The sequence below is a fragment of the Diceros bicornis genome, chromosome 14, assembly GCF_020826845.1.
Source record: "Diceros bicornis minor isolate mBicDic1 chromosome 14, mDicBic1.mat.cur, whole genome shotgun sequence".
Classification (NCBI taxonomy): domain Eukaryota; kingdom Metazoa; phylum Chordata; class Mammalia; order Perissodactyla; family Rhinocerotidae; genus Diceros; species Diceros bicornis.
In genome coordinates this window covers 39,982,803-40,003,127 of record NC_080753.1, presented here as the reverse complement: position 1 = coordinate 40,003,127, position 20,325 = coordinate 39,982,803, and the positions used below count along the sequence as shown (strand labels likewise).

The window sequence follows — 20,325 nt, the reverse complement described above, 5'->3', positions numbered from 1 at the left end:
AAGACTTGAAGGAAGTGAGGGAGCAAGGCATGTCTATATTTGGGAAAACCATCCCAGAGAAAGGAATCAGTCAGTGCAAAGGCCCAGGGGCAGGAATGTGTCTTGTGTTCAAGGAGTGTTCAAGGAGAAGCAAGCAAGTCAATTGTAACTGCAATGGAGTGAGCAAGGGGAGAGAAGGTGAAGAGATTAGAGAAGAATGAACTATGCAGCAAAACATTGTACATCATTGTAAGGGTTTTGGCTTTTTCTTTGCATGAAACAAGAGCCATTGTTTGTTTCTCAGCGAGGGAATGGTTTCATATGACTCAAGGTTAAAAAGAATCTCTAGGGTTGCTCCATGGAGAATATTGTAGAGGGGAAGAGATGAAGCAGGAAGACTATTAACATATTTTTAAATATTTCATGCCAGATATAGTACTATATGGACCAACTTAGTAGCAGTTGAGGTAGTGAAAAATAGTTAGATTCTAAACATATTTTGAAGAGATAGCCAGAAGATTCTACATGGGAAGTGAGAGATGAGTGGAATTAAAGAAGAATCTAATCTCTTTGGCCTCATAACTGGAAGCACAGAGTTGTTTTTAATTGAGAAGGGAAAGAAAATGAGAGAAGGTATTGGGGTGGGGTAGATCAAAAGTTTGGTGTTGAATACGTTAAGTTGGAGATGCCTATTACAAGACATGTAACTGGAGATATCAACTAGGCAGTTTGATAATACCAGTCTGGAGTTTAAGGAAGTGGTTTAAGCTGAAGATATTAATGAGTGAGTTGCTAACATATAGATAGTATTTAAATGATGAGACTGCAAGAGAGAAGAGAAGCTTGGACTGCACCAAATAACCTTGGACTTGATTTAGCTAAAGTTTGTTTTTCTAATAAACTTTGATGGCCTAGTGATAAAAGCATGGGATTAAAATTCCAATGGAGTATTCCACACAGTTTCAATAGTGGCTCACAGATTATCCCCTTCTCCCTTATGCCAGACTTGGGCCCTGCTATTTTTTCGTTTGAGTCTAAAAGTTTCTTAACTCTTTCCCAGCATTTTCATTAGCCTCATCAGCACAATGAGAAATCAGACATATGCCTGTGTAGGTCCTTTCACTACTCAGGCATCCTTCTTTAATGTGAAGAAAGCATAATTCACTAACTTATTCATTCATTCATCCAACATATCTTTATCAAATGCTTACCCTATGTGTCAGTCACTTGTCTTGGTTACTGGGAATACAGCAGTGAAAAAAAGAGACAGAAATATCTACCTTCCATTCTAGAGGAGGAGTCACAGTCAGTAAACAAAATAAACAAGTCAGATATAGATCTTGATAAGTGAAGTGGGTAAATATTAATCAAGGAAGAGATATTGAAAGTGTGATGTTTGTTTGGACTTTGGATAGGGTTTTCACTGAAAGTATCAATGAGCATATGACCTGTAGGAAAAGAAGACCTGAGGAGGTAAGGAAGGAAGAAAAGGAGGAAGGAAGGAAAGGAGGAGGAAGGAAGGAAAGATGGAAGGAAGGAAGGGAGGGAGGGAGGAAGGAGATGATATCTGGGGGAGATCTTTTTAGGAAGAAGTTGCAGCAAGTGCAAAATAAATGTTGAGGTAAGCCTGTGCCTAGTGTATTGAAAGATTGGTAAATAGGCCAGTGTAACTGTCACAGATTAAAGATTTTGACGAAGTAATTGGATGTAGCTAATTTAAATAGAAATGTCCAAAATTAAAATTATTTTTTATTACAAGACACTGTGCTAAACATACATTTCCATTCCTTATCTCCTCTCTGCTTTCACCAATTCACGACTGTCCCCCCATCCCTGCCCCTTACTACATCTTCATGCCCCATCTCATTCCTCAAACCAACCTTCATTCCATCTCTGGTCTTTATCTCATCCTTGATTTAGAGAGTTATCAAGCAAGCATCCAAATTGTTCAGAGGTTCAGATGAAGAACAGGGATGTCTATTTCATACATTCTTGGAAACAAAACACAACAGACAAACATCTTGAAAATGTGATGGTTTCTTTATTAAGACAAGTCAAAATATCTTCTGGTCAAGTCAGCAACATCAAAATATCATTCCCTCCTGGTGTAGATTTGTCACTTTATTTTTCTTCTCTGCATTTCTGTGTGTATTACAGAAAATAAGGGGTCCCAAGACATATATTTTTTAGAGTAGATGATGACCTTGGTTGCATATGATTTCTAGATTTTTGTGGTTGCATATTTGTTCTCATAGACTGGATTGGCAAACATACAAAAGTTTAACAACACACACTTTTGGGGAGGGTTAGCAAAATATTTACTGATTTTCTATTTGGAAGCCAGGAGGGCTCTAAGCCACGTGGTAGGACAGGGTTAAAAAAAGGAAGGAAAAAAAAACAACCAAACCCATGCCCTCATGAAGCCTATATCCTAGTAGAGGCTGACTTACAAAAACATAAGTGAGTAACACATGTAGTTTGTTCTACAATGATTAATTGAAAACAAAGACGTAAGTAATATCAGTTTCAACTGCTCCATTGACTTGAGGGGCAGCGGAAGTGAACAAGGAAGGACCAGGTGTTATGGACTGAACTGTGTCTCCTCAAAAGTCATAGATGGAATTTTTAACCCCCAGGACCTCAGAATGTAACCATATTTGGACATAGGACTTTTAAAAGGTAATTCACATAAAAGAAGGTCAGATGGGTGGGCCTGATCCAATATGACTAGTATCAATCTAAGAAGAGGAGATTAGGCCACAGATAACAGACAGACAGAGGGGGAGACTACGTGAAGACACAGAGAGAAGGTGGCCATCTGCAAGCCAAGGAGAGAAGCCTCAGAAGAAACCAAACTTGCTGACATCTTGACCTTGAACTTCTAGCCTCCAGAACTGTGAGAAAGCAAATTTCTGTTGTTTACCAGTCTGTGGTACTTTGTTACTGCAGCCCAAGAGGACTAATCCACCAGGCAAAGGGGAAGTCCTGCACGGGCACAGGAGACTCAGTGTCGGTGGCCGCGCTCTGAGAAGGAGAGAGGATCCAGGTGCTTAATAGAGAGGGGCCACCACACACACACAAACACGGGGCAATGCCATTCTCAATTCTGCCCCATCCCACACCCGTTTATGGTTGCTAGTGTTTTTTTTTTTTTTTGGAATAAAATATGTAAACTAATTTTATGAGACTTGTTTTAAAAAGCTAGAGATGATGGGAAATCACTTGGCATAAGGTATACTCAATGGTTGTCTAGTTTTAACGAAGTCTAGAGTTAGGACCAAAGGGTAAACTCTTAGAAGGGCTTTACATGGGTGTTTCCAGCCTGAACTATATATTCTGTTGCAGAAGTACAGAAAATGCACTCACTTTGACCCTTGACTTTAAGTTATCAAACCACTCTCTAATCTAACAACCCCATCTACCAGCAATGCTCTCAATACAACTCTCCCTTTTTACAATCTATAGAATCGTGTCTATAATATTGTGTCTGTAGGTTATTTTGTGACGACAATAAAATCACACTCTTTTTAATCCCTACCTTCCTCTGGTGAGAGTGTAAAGAAAAAGAGAAAAATATCAACTTCCACAGTCATGAACCTTACCTCTAGTGGGGAAATTTACTCACCTTCTCTGGTCATGACCCAAGAAAAAAAGAAATATTTCAAAGGGGGATTTCTTCCTCATTTCCCAGGAAATCTCAGAGCAAAGGAGAAGCTGTTCAAAAAATCAGAGTGAAAGTGGGCCAAGGACCCACCAACAAGGCTTGAAAGACAGCTTCCCTCTCAGTGTGCTCAGATTTTTTTCTGTTCCTGGAGGAAATTCCAGACAGACCTACTTTCTTAGTTCTGCTTTTCTCAGTGACCTCAAGAACCAGCAGCTTTAAGAAAGTTGTTCTGTAGGCATCAAAGGTTTGTCCTTCTCACTATCCTTTTACTGCTTGAGAGGACAGGACGAGCAAGTGTTAGGAGCTGCAGCAGTCTCCAAATTCTCTTAATTCTTTCTGCATCTCAGAACCTTCAAACACTTGGAATATAGGTGGTGCTCAATACATTGTGGGTATGAATCCATAACCTGTTCATTTCTTTCTCCAACCACAAGGAAGTTAGTAGGATGTGACTCTATCCAGTTTTATGGCCTGATGAATGGCCCATGGGCTCCAAGATTTATCCTAAGTGTTTTCAAAAGTCGCTAGTTTGACATGGAGGAAGAGTGTGAATCTTCTCCGGATGAGTGCTCTAGAAACTCCAGTTACTGAAATGCCTGGAAATAAAGTTTGTCTCTTTATCAAAAGAGATGCATGCAGCTTTCTTAAAGCAATAAATGGCAGCAATAGAGGCTTTCCTGTTTCTCCTGACTCCCATGATGGAGGAACCCATTCGGATTTGGGATCAAAGATGGTCAGATCTGGGATCAGGGCCAACATCATGGGTGAGACCAGTGCAACTACACAGAACTTCACTTTCAGAAGGACCCTGTGCTTGGGAGTTAATGCTCTGAGGTTACTGTCTTGAAATTATTAATAATTTTATCTTTGATTTTGTATTTTGTAAGTGAAGTCTAATGAGACAGTAGAGCATGCATTGGTGGCTTGGACTTTGCATGTGGTCTGCCTTCTGCTGGCTCCCCACCTCCCTGGGATATGTTCTTAGCTACTTGCTCTTCCTCCCTGGCCCTGGGACACACCTGGCCTCCTCTTCCCTGCCTAGCCCCATGCCTGCTGCCACCCTCCACCTCAGGTGGGGCCTGGGCTCTGGGTCCAACACTCCCACCCAGACTGGAGCAAGACAACACCACCTCTCCTTAGGTGGGCAGCTAGGTGAGGCCCACCTCTGCCCACCCCACTCCACCCTTGTATGGTGAGTGAGTACCTGCACTGAGGTTGCAGTCTTTGCTATGGATTGGGGCTGCAGCCTGGGGGAAGGGGAGATTGACTTCCCCAGCCCCAGATAGAGCACCCCTACTTTTATTTTGGACTAGGCCCAGCAAATTATGTAGCCAGTCCTATCTGGGATAATAATAATCCATACCATGTGGCAAGCACTTTTCAAAGGGCTCCTTACATTGGAGGATCCAAGGCACAAAGAGGCTAAACAATTTGCTCAAAATTACAAAGCAAATAAATCCCAGAATTGATATAAAGTATCAGTGAAGTCTGGTTTCAGAGTTAGTGCTGTTGCTGACATTCTATACTGCCTCTTATCCTCCAAGACCACACTCTTATAAGGATTTTCACCTCCTTTGGACTTTACATAAATTCTCAAGGCAATTTGTGTAAGCCTCACTTATCTGTTTTAATTTTATAACTTTTAATATTTCGTTTTCTATAGTTTCTTGATCAAATCTAATTTTTAAAGTAAATAAATTCGTTAAATTCTTGCTTCTGTTTTTACTTGTTTGATTTTTGTGCCTTTCTCTGTTGCATGATTTCCTCTTTTTGCTTGAGGAAGACTCGCCCTGAGCTAACATCTGTGGCCAATCTTCTATTTTGTATGTGGGTCGCAGCCACAACATGGCTGATGAGTAGTGTAGGTCACCCTGAGAACCCAACCAGGTCTCCAAAGCAGAGCACATCGAACTTAACCACTATGTCACTGGCCGGCCTCTGCTGCATGATTTTATCTCACATTTTAAAAAAGATTTCACCCCTTAATGAGTTATTCTTTTTTCACAATTTGAAAATATATTATGATTTATTTAAAAGTGTGTTCCAGTGCACTCTGGTTATTTTTCTTAAGTAAATTTAAAACTAATACAGATGTTAATTACTGATCCACCCATAACATAGGTCTCCAATATAAGCATATAAAGAAATGTGAGAATTTAGGTGGAAATGTGAGAAGGTGAACCGAATATAAACTTTCATTCAAAAAAACTCACTAGTTTGAAAAAAAAAAAAAAACTCCCACACGAATGTGAAACTGTTAAAGGAAACACAATCTTTGCATAAGATAGAAAATATTAGAAAGAGAAAATTTACTCTAACTTTTTGTGATTTTACTAAAAAATTGTAAGCGAATGTGAATTATACAAATTGATCACAAGTCATGCTGGGCTGCTTTCCGGGATCTACACAATCCTCTGGGCGCGATATCCTTCTGTTTCTGTTTTAAAGTCTTGGATGCACAGGCACCCCACAAATTGGAAATCCAGTTTCGTTTTGGAAGGATTTCTGAAGGATCTCATTTTCCTTGCGATGGTTCTCTGAGTCTTCCGATCTCTCTTGCCCGCGCGTCCAGGGCCGGGCTTGGACGCCATTCAGTGGCCCTGCCTTTTCCCCTCAGATTTCCCGGGTGACCTCAAATCCCGCCTGAGCGAATCGCCGCCTTCAGGGGCGTCAGAGGAGGTCTCCTTCCGAGCCCCCAGCACTGCTCAGGTTTGGAAATGTGGTTCCAGTCACCATTCCAAAGGCCGCGGGCAAGACCCTGTGGGCCGTGGTCCTCCTTTCAGTCATCACAGGGTCCTCCTCATGTTATAACGCAGTGACAGACGTGGAAACTGAGCATGCACGTTCCATATCAGCGCCGGGCTCTGAGTCCAGTCACAGGAAGTCCGACCCTCCCTCCCCATTCCCAGTCCTCACACCGCCTGGCAGGCAGGTGGGCACATCCCCCTCCGCGCCCCTCAGTTCTATCGGTCAAACACTGCCCGGCACAGAATGGGCAGTTTCCAGAGTTCAAGTCCACCGGATCCTGGTTATTTTCTGGGATCATTTTCTGGCGCCCAAGAGATGGAGATCACAGAATCTCCTCAGGTCATATAAATCACTAAATAGGACAAACCGAGGAATTTTTCTGAAATCTGCCGTATCCCGAGGCTGCCTAAAATTTCTGTCTTGTGTTTGGAAAGTGATTCTTCCCCGAAACGTAGTATCTGCTTGGTGTGACTCATTGACTCTCATATTATTGATTTAAATAAATAGAAAAGTTCAGTAAGCTTGATAATTTCTTGAAAGCGAAGATTAATTCAGTGTTACGGAACCTGGGCTAGCCAGAAGAAGTCTGTTCTCTGTTAGAGAAGAGAGGAGGCAAGACGTCGAGGTTTCCGTAGTGTAGTGGTTATCACGTTCGCCTCACACGCGAAAGGTCCCCGGTTCGACACCGGGCGGAAACAACTGTGCTCTAAAGAGCTTCAGCTTTTGAAGATTCTCCCAAACTTCCTGGAAGTCTAATTTAAAATTGTGCCACAGCAGGATCCAGGATCCTTCCTGCTCTTTGCTTTCTGGGACTAGAATACAAAAGGGTGTTCGGTCAGGTGTCCACCTCCAGCAAGTGGTTAACTGCGGTGTCAACGGAATGAGGCCCCTAAGGAGGTGTAGAGTGGGGTCGAGCGTCCCCATCTTCTTAGGAATCTGAAGCGTCCCCCTGAGGGCTCTCAGCATTTCTAAAAGGAAAAGATCGGAAACCGAGAGTCCACGGCCACTCGGGTGGACATTACCAATCTCCAGCAATTTATTTATTGCCAGACAAATATTACCAGGTATCACCTGACTTTTGGGGACGAGGGAGAAGAGACATATTGGGGCATCGTGGGGAGGGAGATGGATAAAAAAAGATTCTGCAGGGAGATCTCAGTGGAGCAGAGCCCACCGCTGACCTTGCCTCTCGTGACGCCTGGTTCCCTGGATGCTCCCACCGTCTGGTCCACAAAAAGACCAGAAGAGGTCAGTTTGCAGCCAGCTTGTGCGAGCTGGGGTCCAGCAGAGCCCTAGGTTGGACCCGCCCCTCCAGGCCAAGGCTTATGCCACACCAGAAGTCGGTCAGAAAGAGCACAAAGTGTGAAGATCTTTCTATCACATGTTACCTTCCACCAGAGTGCATGCACCACAGAAGGAGTACTAAACAGCTAAGGAAGCAGAATGATTCTTCCAGTGGTTGTCACCCAGCCTTAGTAATTAGCAACTCCAGTGCTGGCAAATTGGTCACATGAGTGGAGTAGCCTGGTGGCAGGGATGGGCCCAATAACAAGGGGTCCCATTCATCAAGGCTGATCAAGCTACTGCCACTGCCAAACATTGAACCTCGAACAGTATAGACCATGCTGAGTCCTTCATGCAGCACCTCTCCAGAGACGAAGCAGCCACATGCCTCTTATTAGTTTACTCAGGAAAAGTGAGCAACCAGACCAACCAGAGTCCCAAAAAAGATATTCCCAGATGGTATGAATTCAATACGTGAAGGAAGTGGGTCTGAGAAGCACAAATGGGGTACTGGAGTGGATGTGACAGGTGTTCCACCCAGAACCACCCCTTTCTAGTGCAAGACACTCCTTTCTCCAAGCAGCTTGGAGTGTTGTTTGCTGATAGCTCAGAGCTGAGCTCCTTCCAGGAATCGCTCTCAACTAAAGGAAGCTACTTTGTCTGAGGTTATACCCTCTCTCTGGGAGCAGCCTACATGTAAAGACACATCTCTGAGTGGATTCAACAAGTCAGTTCCTGTGTCTCAATTCAGGACAACTCTGAAGCATCATTGCAGCTCCAGAGCTCCCTGGAGGCTTGGCTGAGGCCTCTGTTGCGACAACATCACAGTCCACACTGTCTCTTTATCCTCTGAATTCCTTCTGCATATTGTTCCTAGAAACACTTCCCAATAAGCTTCCTTCATAAAAACTACACCTCAGAGCCTAGTTCCCAGAGAACTCAATCTAATACATTCCCCTAGAGTGTATTTGCAAAAGAGCTACCAAAGATATCTTTTTTTAATTTTATTTATTTATTTATTTTGTCCCCCAAAGCCCCAGTAGATAGTTGTATGTCATAGTTGCACATCCTTCTAGTTGCTGTATGTGGGATGCTGCCTCAGCATGGCCAGAGAAGCGGTGCATCAGTGAGCGCCCGGGATCCGAACCCAGGCGGCCAGCAGCGGAGCGTGCGCACTTAACTGCTAAGCCACGGGGCGGGCCCCCAAAGATATCATTTTAAAGCATGTCAGATTTGTCTCTTCTAAAATCAGAATTATCCAATAGCTTCCCATTGGACTTGAAGTAAAGCCAAATTCCCAAGATCTCCTACAAAGTCCTATACATTCTAAACCTTCACTTCTCTCTCTCTCATCTCTATTATCCTCTCCCTCACTTGTGCTCTGGCCACATGGGCCATCTTGCTCTTCATACAAGTACCCTCCTTTGGACTTGTGCACTGGCCGTGCTCCCTGCCATCTTCCTACAGTTAAAAGTGTTACCAAAATCTTGATAAGCCTTCACTGACGACTCTATTTAGAATTCCAGTCTACTCTCAACACTACAGTTCCCTCTACCTAGCTCTATTTTTTCAATCACATTTAACAGCTCCTTATACATTATGTAATTCCCATTTTTATTATGTTTGTGAGTTATATCTGCTTCCACCCTGTATGAAGGCAGAATTTTTTTGTTGTTCGTAGCAGTAATGTGTTGTTGCTGTAATTCCCTAACACCTCCCAAGTGCATGAAACTGGCAGATCATTTGAAACTCTCTTTATGTGACTTCTCTGCCTAAAATCTTTCCATGGATTCTCATTCTTGTTAGAGTCAATTCAAAATCTTTAATTTGGCCTATAAATAATACTTCTTAATTTACACCTGATGTAGATCAATTAACTTCTGTTAATTATTTTCAGCACCCCCTTCACGAAGAAAAGTCCCCTGATTTGGATATTGTGTTCCACCAGATGGTCTGGCATCATTTACACGTTCGTTCCTCTTCTGGCCTCAACTCCTGCTACTCTTCCCCACGACTGTGCAGCTCAGTCTTACTCTCCAGACACACTGGCACGTCTTAGCTCCTCTCTCCTCAGGTGTTTTTGTCTATGCTGTTCTCTGAGGTGTGCAAATGGAAGCCACTGCCTGGCCCTTCTCCTTGCTCTCCTCTTAGCCCCTTCCTTCTCCTGTCTGATTCTAACACATTCCCTTTGTCAAACACCATTAACTGCACCCCCAAGTCTCACCTACCTGAGAGAAGGTGGCCCGTGGCGCAGCAGTTAAGTGTGCGCGCTCTGCTGCTGGTCACCCGGGTTCGGATCCCCAGAGCGCACAGCTGCACCGCTTGTGAGCCCATGCTGTGGCGGTGTCCCATATAAAGTGGAGACAGATGGGCACAGATATTAGTCCAGGGCCAGTCTTCCAGAGGAGGATTGGCGTGGATGTTAGTTCAGGGCTGATCTTCCTCTCTCTCTCTCTGTCTCATACACACACACACACACACACACACACACACACACACACACACAAAGCCCCCAATGTGAATTCCTCTACATCTTCACTAATCGTCTAGTTTTTCCTCAGACCTGTAGCATGTAGCAGGGAATTCAGAAAGGAGGAGGAGTAGGAAATGTGGCTGGGATCCTATTTATTGGTGCTCAATATAGTTAAAACAAACAAGCAAACAAAAAGAATACTGGGGTCAGCCCTCTGAAGCACAATCAGACAATGTCCATCAAAATTGCCAATGTACATATTCCTTTACGCTGCTTTCCCACATGTGTGCAAGCTATCACAACACACATGAGATACAGTGTATGTTCATAGATATGAACAGTATTTGCAACAGCAGGTTGGGGAAAACTAAACTAACTCTCCATTAAAGTGGGTACATTCCGTGTAATTGAATACTATGCAGATTTAAAAGACTATAAAAAACCCTTTTCTGTTCTGATACAGAAAGATCACAAAAATATATTCTAAGTAAAAAATAAAAAAGCAAGACACGGAAAAAATGTGGATAAAATGCCAGTATCAGCAAAGAGAAAAAAGAAAATATATTTGTATAACTTTATGGATTTAAAAATCTCAGGAAGAATAAACAAGATACTAAAAACAATGGTAACATTCTAAGGGGACAAAGACTGGATAGAAAGGTTGGGCACACAGAAAAACTGGGTTTAATTGCCTCTGGAATGGTGATGGAGCCATGTTTCTAGAACTAGGTAGTACAGAGATCTCCAAAGTGACCTCCGATTTGTGGTCACTGCGGAAATCTGAGGCCGCAGGTAAATGGGAAGGCTCCCGAATATCGACCAAGTCTGACTCCGGAGGCGCCTGGCAGATTCCGGGACAATCGAGAATCAGACTCGTGGGAATACTCTTCAGGCACAGAGTTTTATCTGTTAGCGGCTTTTCTGAAGCCTGGTCTCGCTAGTAGTTCAGGGGATCAGTTCATTACCTGCATGTGCTGATCACCAGCCATGTAGAGAGTAACAAATACTTCCAGGGATGCCTGGGCCGTTAGCCGCAGTTTGAAAAGTTTGTTTCCTCTTTCAAGGATATAAATACGACTTAAAACCAAAGTTATTTTTTTCTTTTGTTTTGTTTTTGTTTTAAGAGAAGGTCTCATTCTTTTTATTAAGGGTGGAAAGCTGCAAGGAAATTCTAAGACAAACAACAGAAACAATTATTTTGAACTTAACACTTAAAAAAAAGAAAATAGGAAGGCCTTGTTCACAGGCCGGTTAGCTCAGTTGGTTAGAGCGTGGTGCTAATAACGCCAAGGTCGCGGGTTCGATCCCCGTACCGGCCACAGTAGCTTTTCTTCTTTTTTCCCCCACCTCCAAAAGGAGGCTGTTAATTATTTTCAGAGAAACTCACTTCAGTCCTCTAAGAAGTTCCAAATACATCGCCCTTTTTTTCCCTTCATCCTCTCATAACCCAACTCAGTTTCCAGGTTCCCACAGGTTGAACACTTCCACACGCACTATTCTTCCAGGACCAACACAGACAGCCATGCAGAGACAGGGGACCCAAGAGTGGGAGCTTTGCCTAATGGGGAAAAAAGATTACTGGCAACTTTTTTAAAAAGTATATTTGATTTTAAATTGTCTTTCCTAAGTAGTTTTGCAACATTTCTCAAATCATCAAGAGATACAAAGTAAAGAGAGGTTCTTAAAAGGTTGTTCTTTCCATATCCCTGAAGATTCTCTAAGATTTCACTGAGAGCTGAGATGACCCTGTGAGGAAGCACCACGGAAGGGGAAGGACTGGTCCAGGATAGTTCCTCTCCCTATGTGTCTGTAACTTGGAACAAGAAACGCAGAACACAGACTTTTATTTTTTAGGACAGGAGTCCAAACTAGGTTCCTGTGATCCATAGATAGCCATGCATCTTGCATCATTGCTTCTGAGTTGAAAGGACAGTTAAATATCAGCGTCACCTCTGACCTTTGTGGGTAGTCTTTCCCTGGCCTGGTATAGTTTCCCTGCCTGCATGCGAGGATCAGTGTTCAGCTCAATGGGGAGTTCTTTCTGCAGTTTTCTCTTTTTACAGCTCTCTCCTTTCTGCTACTCTGTCCTGCCAACTCCAGCTGTCTTGGTCTTCTGGACCATCAGCTCCCTCTCAACAACTCAGGGAGTTCACCAGCCTCTGCCAGGGTTCCCCTTCCCTTCATTGGGGCCTAGAAACTCTCTCAAGGCAGTAAGTTGGGGCAATCCTAGTTCTCACCTCATTTCCCCCCAGTTTGACTTCATTTTTTTCTGTCTTTCAAGGATTACCGTCCGTCTTTGCCCGATGTTTGGTGTCTCAAAAATTGTTGTTTCATACATTTTGTCAGGTTTTGGTTCTTTCAGGCAGGAGGTTAAATCTGATCCCTGTTATTCCATCTTGGCTGGAAACAAGTCTCCCCACTACTTGGAGGATGAAGAGGGGAGAGCTATGGCCTGTGCTGTTTCTGCTGCAGATTGCAGGCATTTGGGAGCAGAGAGGGGCCCGTTGGTAAGCGCAGGGGCCTGTCTTGCGTGGTTCTCATTGCCTTTCTGGGAATCCTGGGGCCCCATGTTGCTTGTGGCAAGCAGTCTGCACAGATACCAGACTGGGTCTCCAGGCTCCAACTGGGTCAACCTGTCTGGAGGGTCCAGGCTACAAGCCTCAGCATGGTCAGATGGTCTTCTCCCTGGTTTCCTGTGTGCCAGGGCTGGTTATGGGGGAGAAGGGCGCTGGCAGGAGAGCAGGGCCTGGGACCAGGGGTCCTGAGAGGACAAAGCAACCAAAATGGGCATTCGGATCTCTGTTGGGCCGGGAGGCTGAAGGTGGGAATTTTATGATGAGCGGATCCGAGACTTGGGGTTGTTGGCATCCATGCACTTTTTCTTTATCATTACGCTGCTCTTTACCTATGGGGAAGCAAAACACCTCCTTGCTCCATCAGTGTCTTGACATGGGTGAACTCCAGTAGTCCCTCAAGGAAGGAGGCCTGGTAGTGATTACCACCTGTCACAGCCTCAGAGGCTGCGAGTGGATAAGTGAATGGGACCCCCCCACACCAGCACCTGAGTACACTGGAGTGACCCTGCTCAGTCCCTGGCCTAGGCCATCCCTGTCCCTGCCCACATCAGGGGGTACAGCGAGATGGAACGTGGCTTGACTCGCTTGTGGACCGCATGGGTCTTGAAGGGAACAAATTGTTCACCAGTAATCTTTAAATGACCTTTCTTGTAAATGTCACATTCAAACTGTACTGTGTTGTTAGAAAGAGTAGTTTGCATGCTCTCTGACTCTATTTTTGCATAAATATTTAGCTGATTAAATTAAACCTTATGGTATTTATTATAAAAATTGATGATCTTGGTTGCCCTTCAACTGTATCCAGATAAGAAGCCTTATGTTCACCATTTCAAGTAGATGATTTCTAATTTTAAAGTGTATTTGGAGAAAATTTAATGCACCATTTTTACTACATGCTCAGAGCTCTTTGTTATCTTCATTGAGAATCATTTTATGTATCTAATTTTGTAAGTCAATTATGTACTTTTTTCAAATAAGAATAATGACTTTTTCATTTTATTCATCTTTTTAGTTATTTTATCTATGCAAATAACTAATTATATTTTGTTTAATGGAAGTTATATGAAGATTCTTTTTAGAAATAAATCTATGTAAGAAATATATGAGTGGAAATATAGAAATCATAGTAAATCACAAGATCAGCTCACAACTATTTTCCCTGGGGGGTTTTGAAGCCTGGGATGGAGTAGGACCCACATCGTCTGTTTGCAGAAATGGCATCCTCAGGCGTGGTCACGCGGACCTCTCTTCCCTGTTCTGTCACCTCACCTTGCGCCTCTATCAACTCAAGTCTCCACCCTCTCTGCCCTCTTTCAACCTTGAACAGAAGGGGAACCCTCTTTCTGATCCACCCAAGCCATAATATTCAGGCTGAAAACTCTTCAGAGGACCAGGCCCTGCAGGGGAGGGTGACGTGGGGGAGGCTGCATTTGGGGAGGGCAGGGAAGGACCCCTGGGAGAGGCCTTCTAGCAGGTGAAGCCAGAGGGACGTCTAAGAGGAGAATTCCACTCAGTAGGCCAGGAGGATGACAAAGCACTGACAGCGAGAATTTCAGTCTCTGGAGAGGAGCCCGTCAAGGGAAAATTGTAAGGAAGGGAATTACTCAGAGGGAAAGAAATCCCCTCTCACAACCTGTCTGAGCTCAAGTTTATAGATTTTCCTCCCCTCACCTCTCATCAGTGATTTTCTGTGGAAGAATTTCTTCTTGTGTCCCACGACTTCATGTTGTGCCCTAGGGAGGGACTGGGGCTGGGGGAGGGGGAGTTCTTTATGTTCCACACGTGCAAAGGCCAAGCCTGCATTTATAAGGCATGAGAGAGATGATTCTTTAGACAAATGAGAGAATCGTGGTCTTATGCTCCCCTGCGCCCCCCTCCTCCCAAGAGTCAAGCAGAAGCTGCTGTCCTCCCTTCTACTGCCTGCTCCAGAGGCCTGGTGGATCCTAATGTGACTCTGAAAGGCCTCCAGGCAGGGTTCTGCACCTGTAGCCTCTCCAAACTTCAACCCACTCTACACCCTATACATGGGTGCCTGGTACAATTTCCCATGACCCAAGGGAGTAAAATGTCGGCCCTGGGCCTCCCCAGCCTGTGAGTACAGAGGAACCTCTGCCAAAGGTAATAAGGATGGGACCCAGGGGGCAAGGTAAGGGTAGGAAGACCCAGCAGCAGGCTATCAGGGTCAGAGAGGTCCACCCAGAGGTCCAGCAGGGAGACCTAGGAGCTGGGCCACCTGTATGATGAATTAGGGGTCTGCCTTGGGGAGGCAGACAGCAGGTGGACATTCTAGGGGCACAGGGCATGGGTATATTCATATGAAACTTCTTTATGAGGGAGACAAAATACTAACCACCTAAATGTCCAACAAATAAAGTCTAGTTAAATAAATTATGCTACAGCATAGAATCAAATAACGAAGAGAAGGCAGACCTTTATGTATCGATGGTTGCAGCGTGTCCAGGACACACAAGTTTAAAAATTACATAACTTTATGTTTATTGGGCTTTATTTATGTATGAATATAGTTATAGGTGTGTAAATAAAGTTTTGTTCCATAGGCTTAGAGCAAGGTTAAAAGAATATAATCCAACCTGTTAATAAAATGGTTATTTCCGTGTGGCTCTGGAGTGGGTTTGAAGGGAGTTCATTCAATTTTCCTTTATTGTTTCGTATCTTGTACAAAGATTATAGACTATAAGAAACCATTAAGACACTTACTATTTTAAAGAAAGTGAATTTTTAAAAGATCAGTGAATAAAGGATTTGCGTTTGGAGGTGGAGGCTGAGATGTGGAAGGAGGCGGCTGGAAGAGCTCAGAGTGTCCATCGGTGAGTCCTGAACAGGAGTACGGACCTCAAACTCAGTCCACAGCTTAGATGTGATATGGGAAGAGAGGGCAGAGAATGAGAGCATGTTCAGAAGAAGACTTCAAGCATTTTGTATACATAACTAGAGTGACCATGGTGGTGTCAATACAGAGGCCACCTTAGGTTTAGTCGGTGCATGAAACACCTGAGCTTGCGGGGGTGCTGGTAATTTGACCTGTTACTTGCTGTGACCCCCTGAGCAAGTCTCTTACGGTTTTTAGATCTTCATGCTTTTCCTTCTGTTTAAGAAATATTATTAATATTGTTGACACTTTTAACAGGAATTAAGACATAAGTAATTCTCGGAGCCTAGACATAGAAGTACTTATTTCCAACAACACTTCTTAAAGCCGAACCAGGGAGACCACGTCACATCGCGATTGTTAGCTCTTAGCGTTCTCAGTTCGCACCGGAGCCAGACTACCTGGCTTGGATCCCTAGCTCTGCCACTTCCTAGCTCCAGGCAATGTTTCTTCATCTGTAAAATGTATAAGATGATGATGGGATTTTGGAGAATTCAACGAGAATAAGTTGAAAGCTTCTAAAGGGTACCTGGCTGTGTCTGCGCTTTGCCGTCGGCGCCCAAAGGGGGCGCGCAGTCCTCCAATTCTGGCCTCAGGTGCTTAAACTCAGAAGACTTCAAATTCCACTGGTCCGTTCTCCTTGAGCGAGAATGGAACCCAGTACACTGCTTGGAGGACGGCTCTGTACTCTTGTACCACCAAAGAAATTGCTCAAAATTCCTCATTCAGCTTGTGCTGAGAATCCTCGCGCTCCGAGCCAGTTAAAGGCCAGCAGGAGGGGTTTAAGAAGATGCTGCAACAGGACGCTCACCGACGCTCGTCGCAGAACAGAAATTTGTTCGTGGATTTTCCCAGTGTGGTCTCCTGTGTGTGTGCGAGAAAGGAATGTGCGAGGCGGGGGCGGGGAATCTTCTCTGAGTCCGTTTGGGAGTCTCCCCGGCTCCTCTTTCCGGCTGGTGAGAGCTGAGTAGGAGGACGGTGGGTGGCGCTCTGTCCTCGCTTCCTCTGCGATCCCGGAGTTGCGCTCCCAGGGCTTCTGGGATCCTCCTCCAGCCTCTCGTCCAAGCACGTTTATTTCAGTTTTCTCTAATGCCAGCGTCTCTCCTCTGACTTCGGTAACATCTTTCCGTAACGCGTCTGCAAAAGTGCCAGATATCACTCTAGTTAAAGATGATTTTTGAGAAAGATAGTAAGACCTGATAACGAAGCAGTTAAGGAGCTCAGGCCTCTGCCTCAGGTTCCTCACTTGTAAAACAGCGTAATGGTCCCCACCTCACAGGGAGATTGTGAGCCTGAGATGAGGTAACAATACCAACACTTGTCACGAAACCTGAAACGCGCTAAGGGCGCAGTCTTGTTCAACGACTTCACTTGTTTCCAGTGTAGAAATAGGGGCCCCAGGGCTCACGGTTCCAGAACCACATGGGAGGAAATGCGGGGGTGGAGGGGAGGATTCCTGACATTTGGAAGTCAACGTTTTCCGTTAAGACTCTGGTGTAAAATGTGTTGAGTGCCGACATGTAACAGGTAACCGTCCATGACTTCACCCTAGAGGAAGAAGAGCAGAATGTACCTGCTTCTCAAACAACCGAATTTAAGGGCAGAGAACTAGGTCATCGGTGTTTAAGAAACTGTGTGTCAAGGGAGGCCCCATGGTGTAATGGTTAGCACTCTGGACTCTGAATCCAGCGATCCGAGTTCAAATCTCGGTGGGACCTTTATAGTTCTTTTTCATTCAATCCCTACCTCTTCTCTGCAACCTCTTATTTGTACAAATCGCTGAGCCCGATTTTATTCCTGATGTTCCCACGTCACATCTGCCGAGCCCAGCGTCTGCAGTCACCAGCCAAGGGCCAATTTAATGCTTGCTTCTTAGGAGAAAAAAAAAGGAGAAATCTCAAAAGGAATTGCACAAGGAAGTTGCCTGAGCCTTGCTGCAGCTGGAAATCTCTAGACAAGAGCGGTCGGTGAGAAGAGCGAGAGGAAATTCGTTGATAGTCTTGGACCGAGAATAGTTAGGACGGAAATTTAGAAAAGGATTTACCCCTAGGCAATGCGTCTGAGAGAGTCGACTGTCGCCGAGGCCGAGAGAAAACTGTGCACAGACAGGACACAAAAGGATCGCAGCCCAAATGCAGAGGTCTGGGTCGATAGACCAGGGGGCGGGAAGATACGACTTGTGATATTCAACAGTCAGTGGACAAGCTGCTTCGAGTTTGCACGAACAAGCTTTTCTTGGTTAGGGAAGCGGGGAAATGAGCTGATTAATAGACTTCCTTTCGGAGGACAGCGGTGTTTACTCCACACCGCCGCGACCTTTCCTAGCGAGGGTTCCCTGGGGACTTCGGGGGGCGCGCTGCTCCTCGGCTCTCTCTGCAGTTCCTCATCTCCCCCAGAGCTGGGACCCCCTTCTGCAGATTGGGAAAGCGCAGTTGCCCCGGGAATTGCTGGGGCCGTTTAGTTTTGGAGAGAGGCCGGGATGGAAGAGGCAAGCGGCGGGCAAGGCGGAAAGAAAGGAAATGTGGGCAGAAAAAGCAGCTCTAGTGTTAAGGAAGATCAGATGAGCGAGCGCACCGTGCCGCAGAGCAACTCAGCGAGTTGATGGGAACAAATATTCCCAGCCCTTTCACTAGAAGATGTATTTCCAATGCAATTCTACTTTACCTATATAATAAATTAGTTATCAAAATTATCTATTTATATCTTTCATTGTATGCTACTTTTAAATGCGAAGATAATTCAAGTCAGAAGAAAAACGCTTAAAGAGAAATTTATCATCACTGGAATTAACTAAAAATAAGATTTCAATTTATATATGTATTTTCTGTTGCAGAGTGGCAGCATAGGGTCTTTGAGCACAAAAATACATAATATTAGGATAAAATTCTGTGTCAGACACGAAATGAAAATATGTTTGCAAGACAAAACATATTCTCAAAAATTTTTCAACTGTAAAGCCTCAGTAAAAAGTACTGTAACAAAAAAAAAGGGGGGGAGAGGTGTCTGTATGGCCTAAGTTGAGATCTGAGGAACGAGTAGGGAACGAAAGCGGGTGAAATGAGGGCAGAGCTGAGGACTCGAGAGTGTCGCGAGTAGAAAATGAGGAAATTATGGAGCTTGGTGAGACTAGAAAGAATTTCAGCGTGACTGAAAGGCAAGTGTGAGTACTGAAGAAGGATGACAGTTGAGGCTGGAGACATCAGCAGGTTAGGATAAGATTATTAAAGTGTGAAATGCCCCCCTGAGAAAAGTGGAAAGAACTGGTTCTGTGTGAAAATTCTGTAAAATGACTGCAGTTTGAAGACCAGTACTATGCATCAAAATCAAAGTGCAAGCCTTTGTCAAAAGTAAAACTTAAAGGAGTATTCAAAAGCATAAGACATTCGTGGGACGAGGTGGCCGAGTGGTTAAGGCGATGGACTGCTAATCCATTGTGCTCTGCACGCGTGGGTTCGAATCCCATCCTCGTCGACCGAGCATTATCACTCTTCGCGATTGGGAGTACATGTTTTCTGCTCTTGACCTCTGAGTTGGTTGCCCAAAGGAAAATGCGCTTTGTACAAACTTTCCTGCTTCACATCCTCCCAGCTCTGTCTCCCTCCAACCAGCTAGTCTCATTTCCTTCTCAGATACTCTAGTGTCCTTGCATGTCTGGCTGAGTGTAATTACTCTGCACTCTTAGAGCACGATTTACTGCTTATTCCCGTATCTTACATATCTCACACAGGGATGTGCTGTGACCTCTAGCTGGGGGACTCTTGGGAAAGGTGTCCTCGTGGCATAATCCCTAGCCCCAATCACATCGTGGCTCAAATTGCACAGCCAAAGGAGCCAAGGCTTTGGTCAGACTTCTGGCTATCCTCTCTGAACAATGGACAGAAGTTTGCATATCTCCTTCTTCATTTCCTCAAGTCAGAGTAATTCCTATCTTTCTTTGTTTATTGTCACAGTAAAGCGCTTTGAAACCTCCTGTCTTGGATTTGCTTCAAGATGCTGGTTGGTGATTAGGGAATAACAGAAGAAACCACATTGACAAAACATTGCTAATTGTTTAAGCTTGTTGGTGGGAACCTGAGTGTTCATTATACTATTCTTCTTACTTTTTCAAATTTCCATTAAGAGGGTCTTAAACTTTTTATTTGGAAATGACTTCAAACTTATAAGAATAAGAGTAGTACAAAGACCGCCCGCATACCTTTTATTGGAGTTCGCCTATTAACATTTTATAGCATTTGCGCTCTCTCTCTCTCGCCCTCCACCTCCGTCTCTCTCTCTATCTCTGTATTTCTCTATTTTTTTTCAGAACCATTTAAGGGTAAGTTGCATGTATCATGGCCCTTCGCTCTTAAATATTTCAGTGGGTATTTCCTATGAATAAAGATATTCTTTACATATATCGACAGTATAATGATCAGCTCAGTATATTTAACATTGACACTGTTTTTAAAATAATTATCAATTTTGTCAATTGACCCAATCATGCCATTTGTAGCATTTTTTCCCTTCCAGTACAGGATTCCATCTAGGATTAGATATTGCATTAGTTGTCCATAGCCCTTTAGTCTCCTTTAATCTGGAACATATCCACAGCTTCTCTTTGTATTTTATGATGTTGACACTTTTGGAGAATACAGTAACTGCTCACATTGTTAAAAAAATAGAACACTCCTCATTTGGACTTTGTGTGATTTTTTTCCTCATAATTAAGTTC

At 44.1% G+C, this 20,325-nt stretch overlaps 4 non-coding genes across 4 annotated transcripts; all 4 read left to right on the top strand.

Moving 5' to 3' along the window:
* Window positions 1–7,016: 7,016 nt before the first annotated feature.
* Window positions 7,017–7,089, top strand: TRNAV-CAC (transfer RNA valine (anticodon CAC)). Its single transcript has one exon. It is a non-coding gene; the product is annotated as a tRNA-Val (tRNA).
* A 4,304-nt stretch (window positions 7,090–11,393) lies between these two features.
* TRNAI-AAU (transfer RNA isoleucine (anticodon AAU)) lies at window positions 11,394–11,467 on the top strand. Its single transcript has one exon. It is a non-coding gene; the product is annotated as a tRNA-Ile (tRNA).
* A 5,793-nt stretch (window positions 11,468–17,260) lies between these two features.
* TRNAQ-CUG (transfer RNA glutamine (anticodon CUG)) lies at window positions 17,261–17,332 on the top strand. Its single transcript has one exon. It is a non-coding gene; the product is annotated as a tRNA-Gln (tRNA).
* A 1,671-nt stretch (window positions 17,333–19,003) lies between these two features.
* Window positions 19,004–19,085, top strand: TRNAS-GCU (transfer RNA serine (anticodon GCU)). Its single transcript has one exon. It is a non-coding gene; the product is annotated as a tRNA-Ser (tRNA).
* The last annotated feature ends 1,240 nt before the right edge of the window (window positions 19,086–20,325 follow it).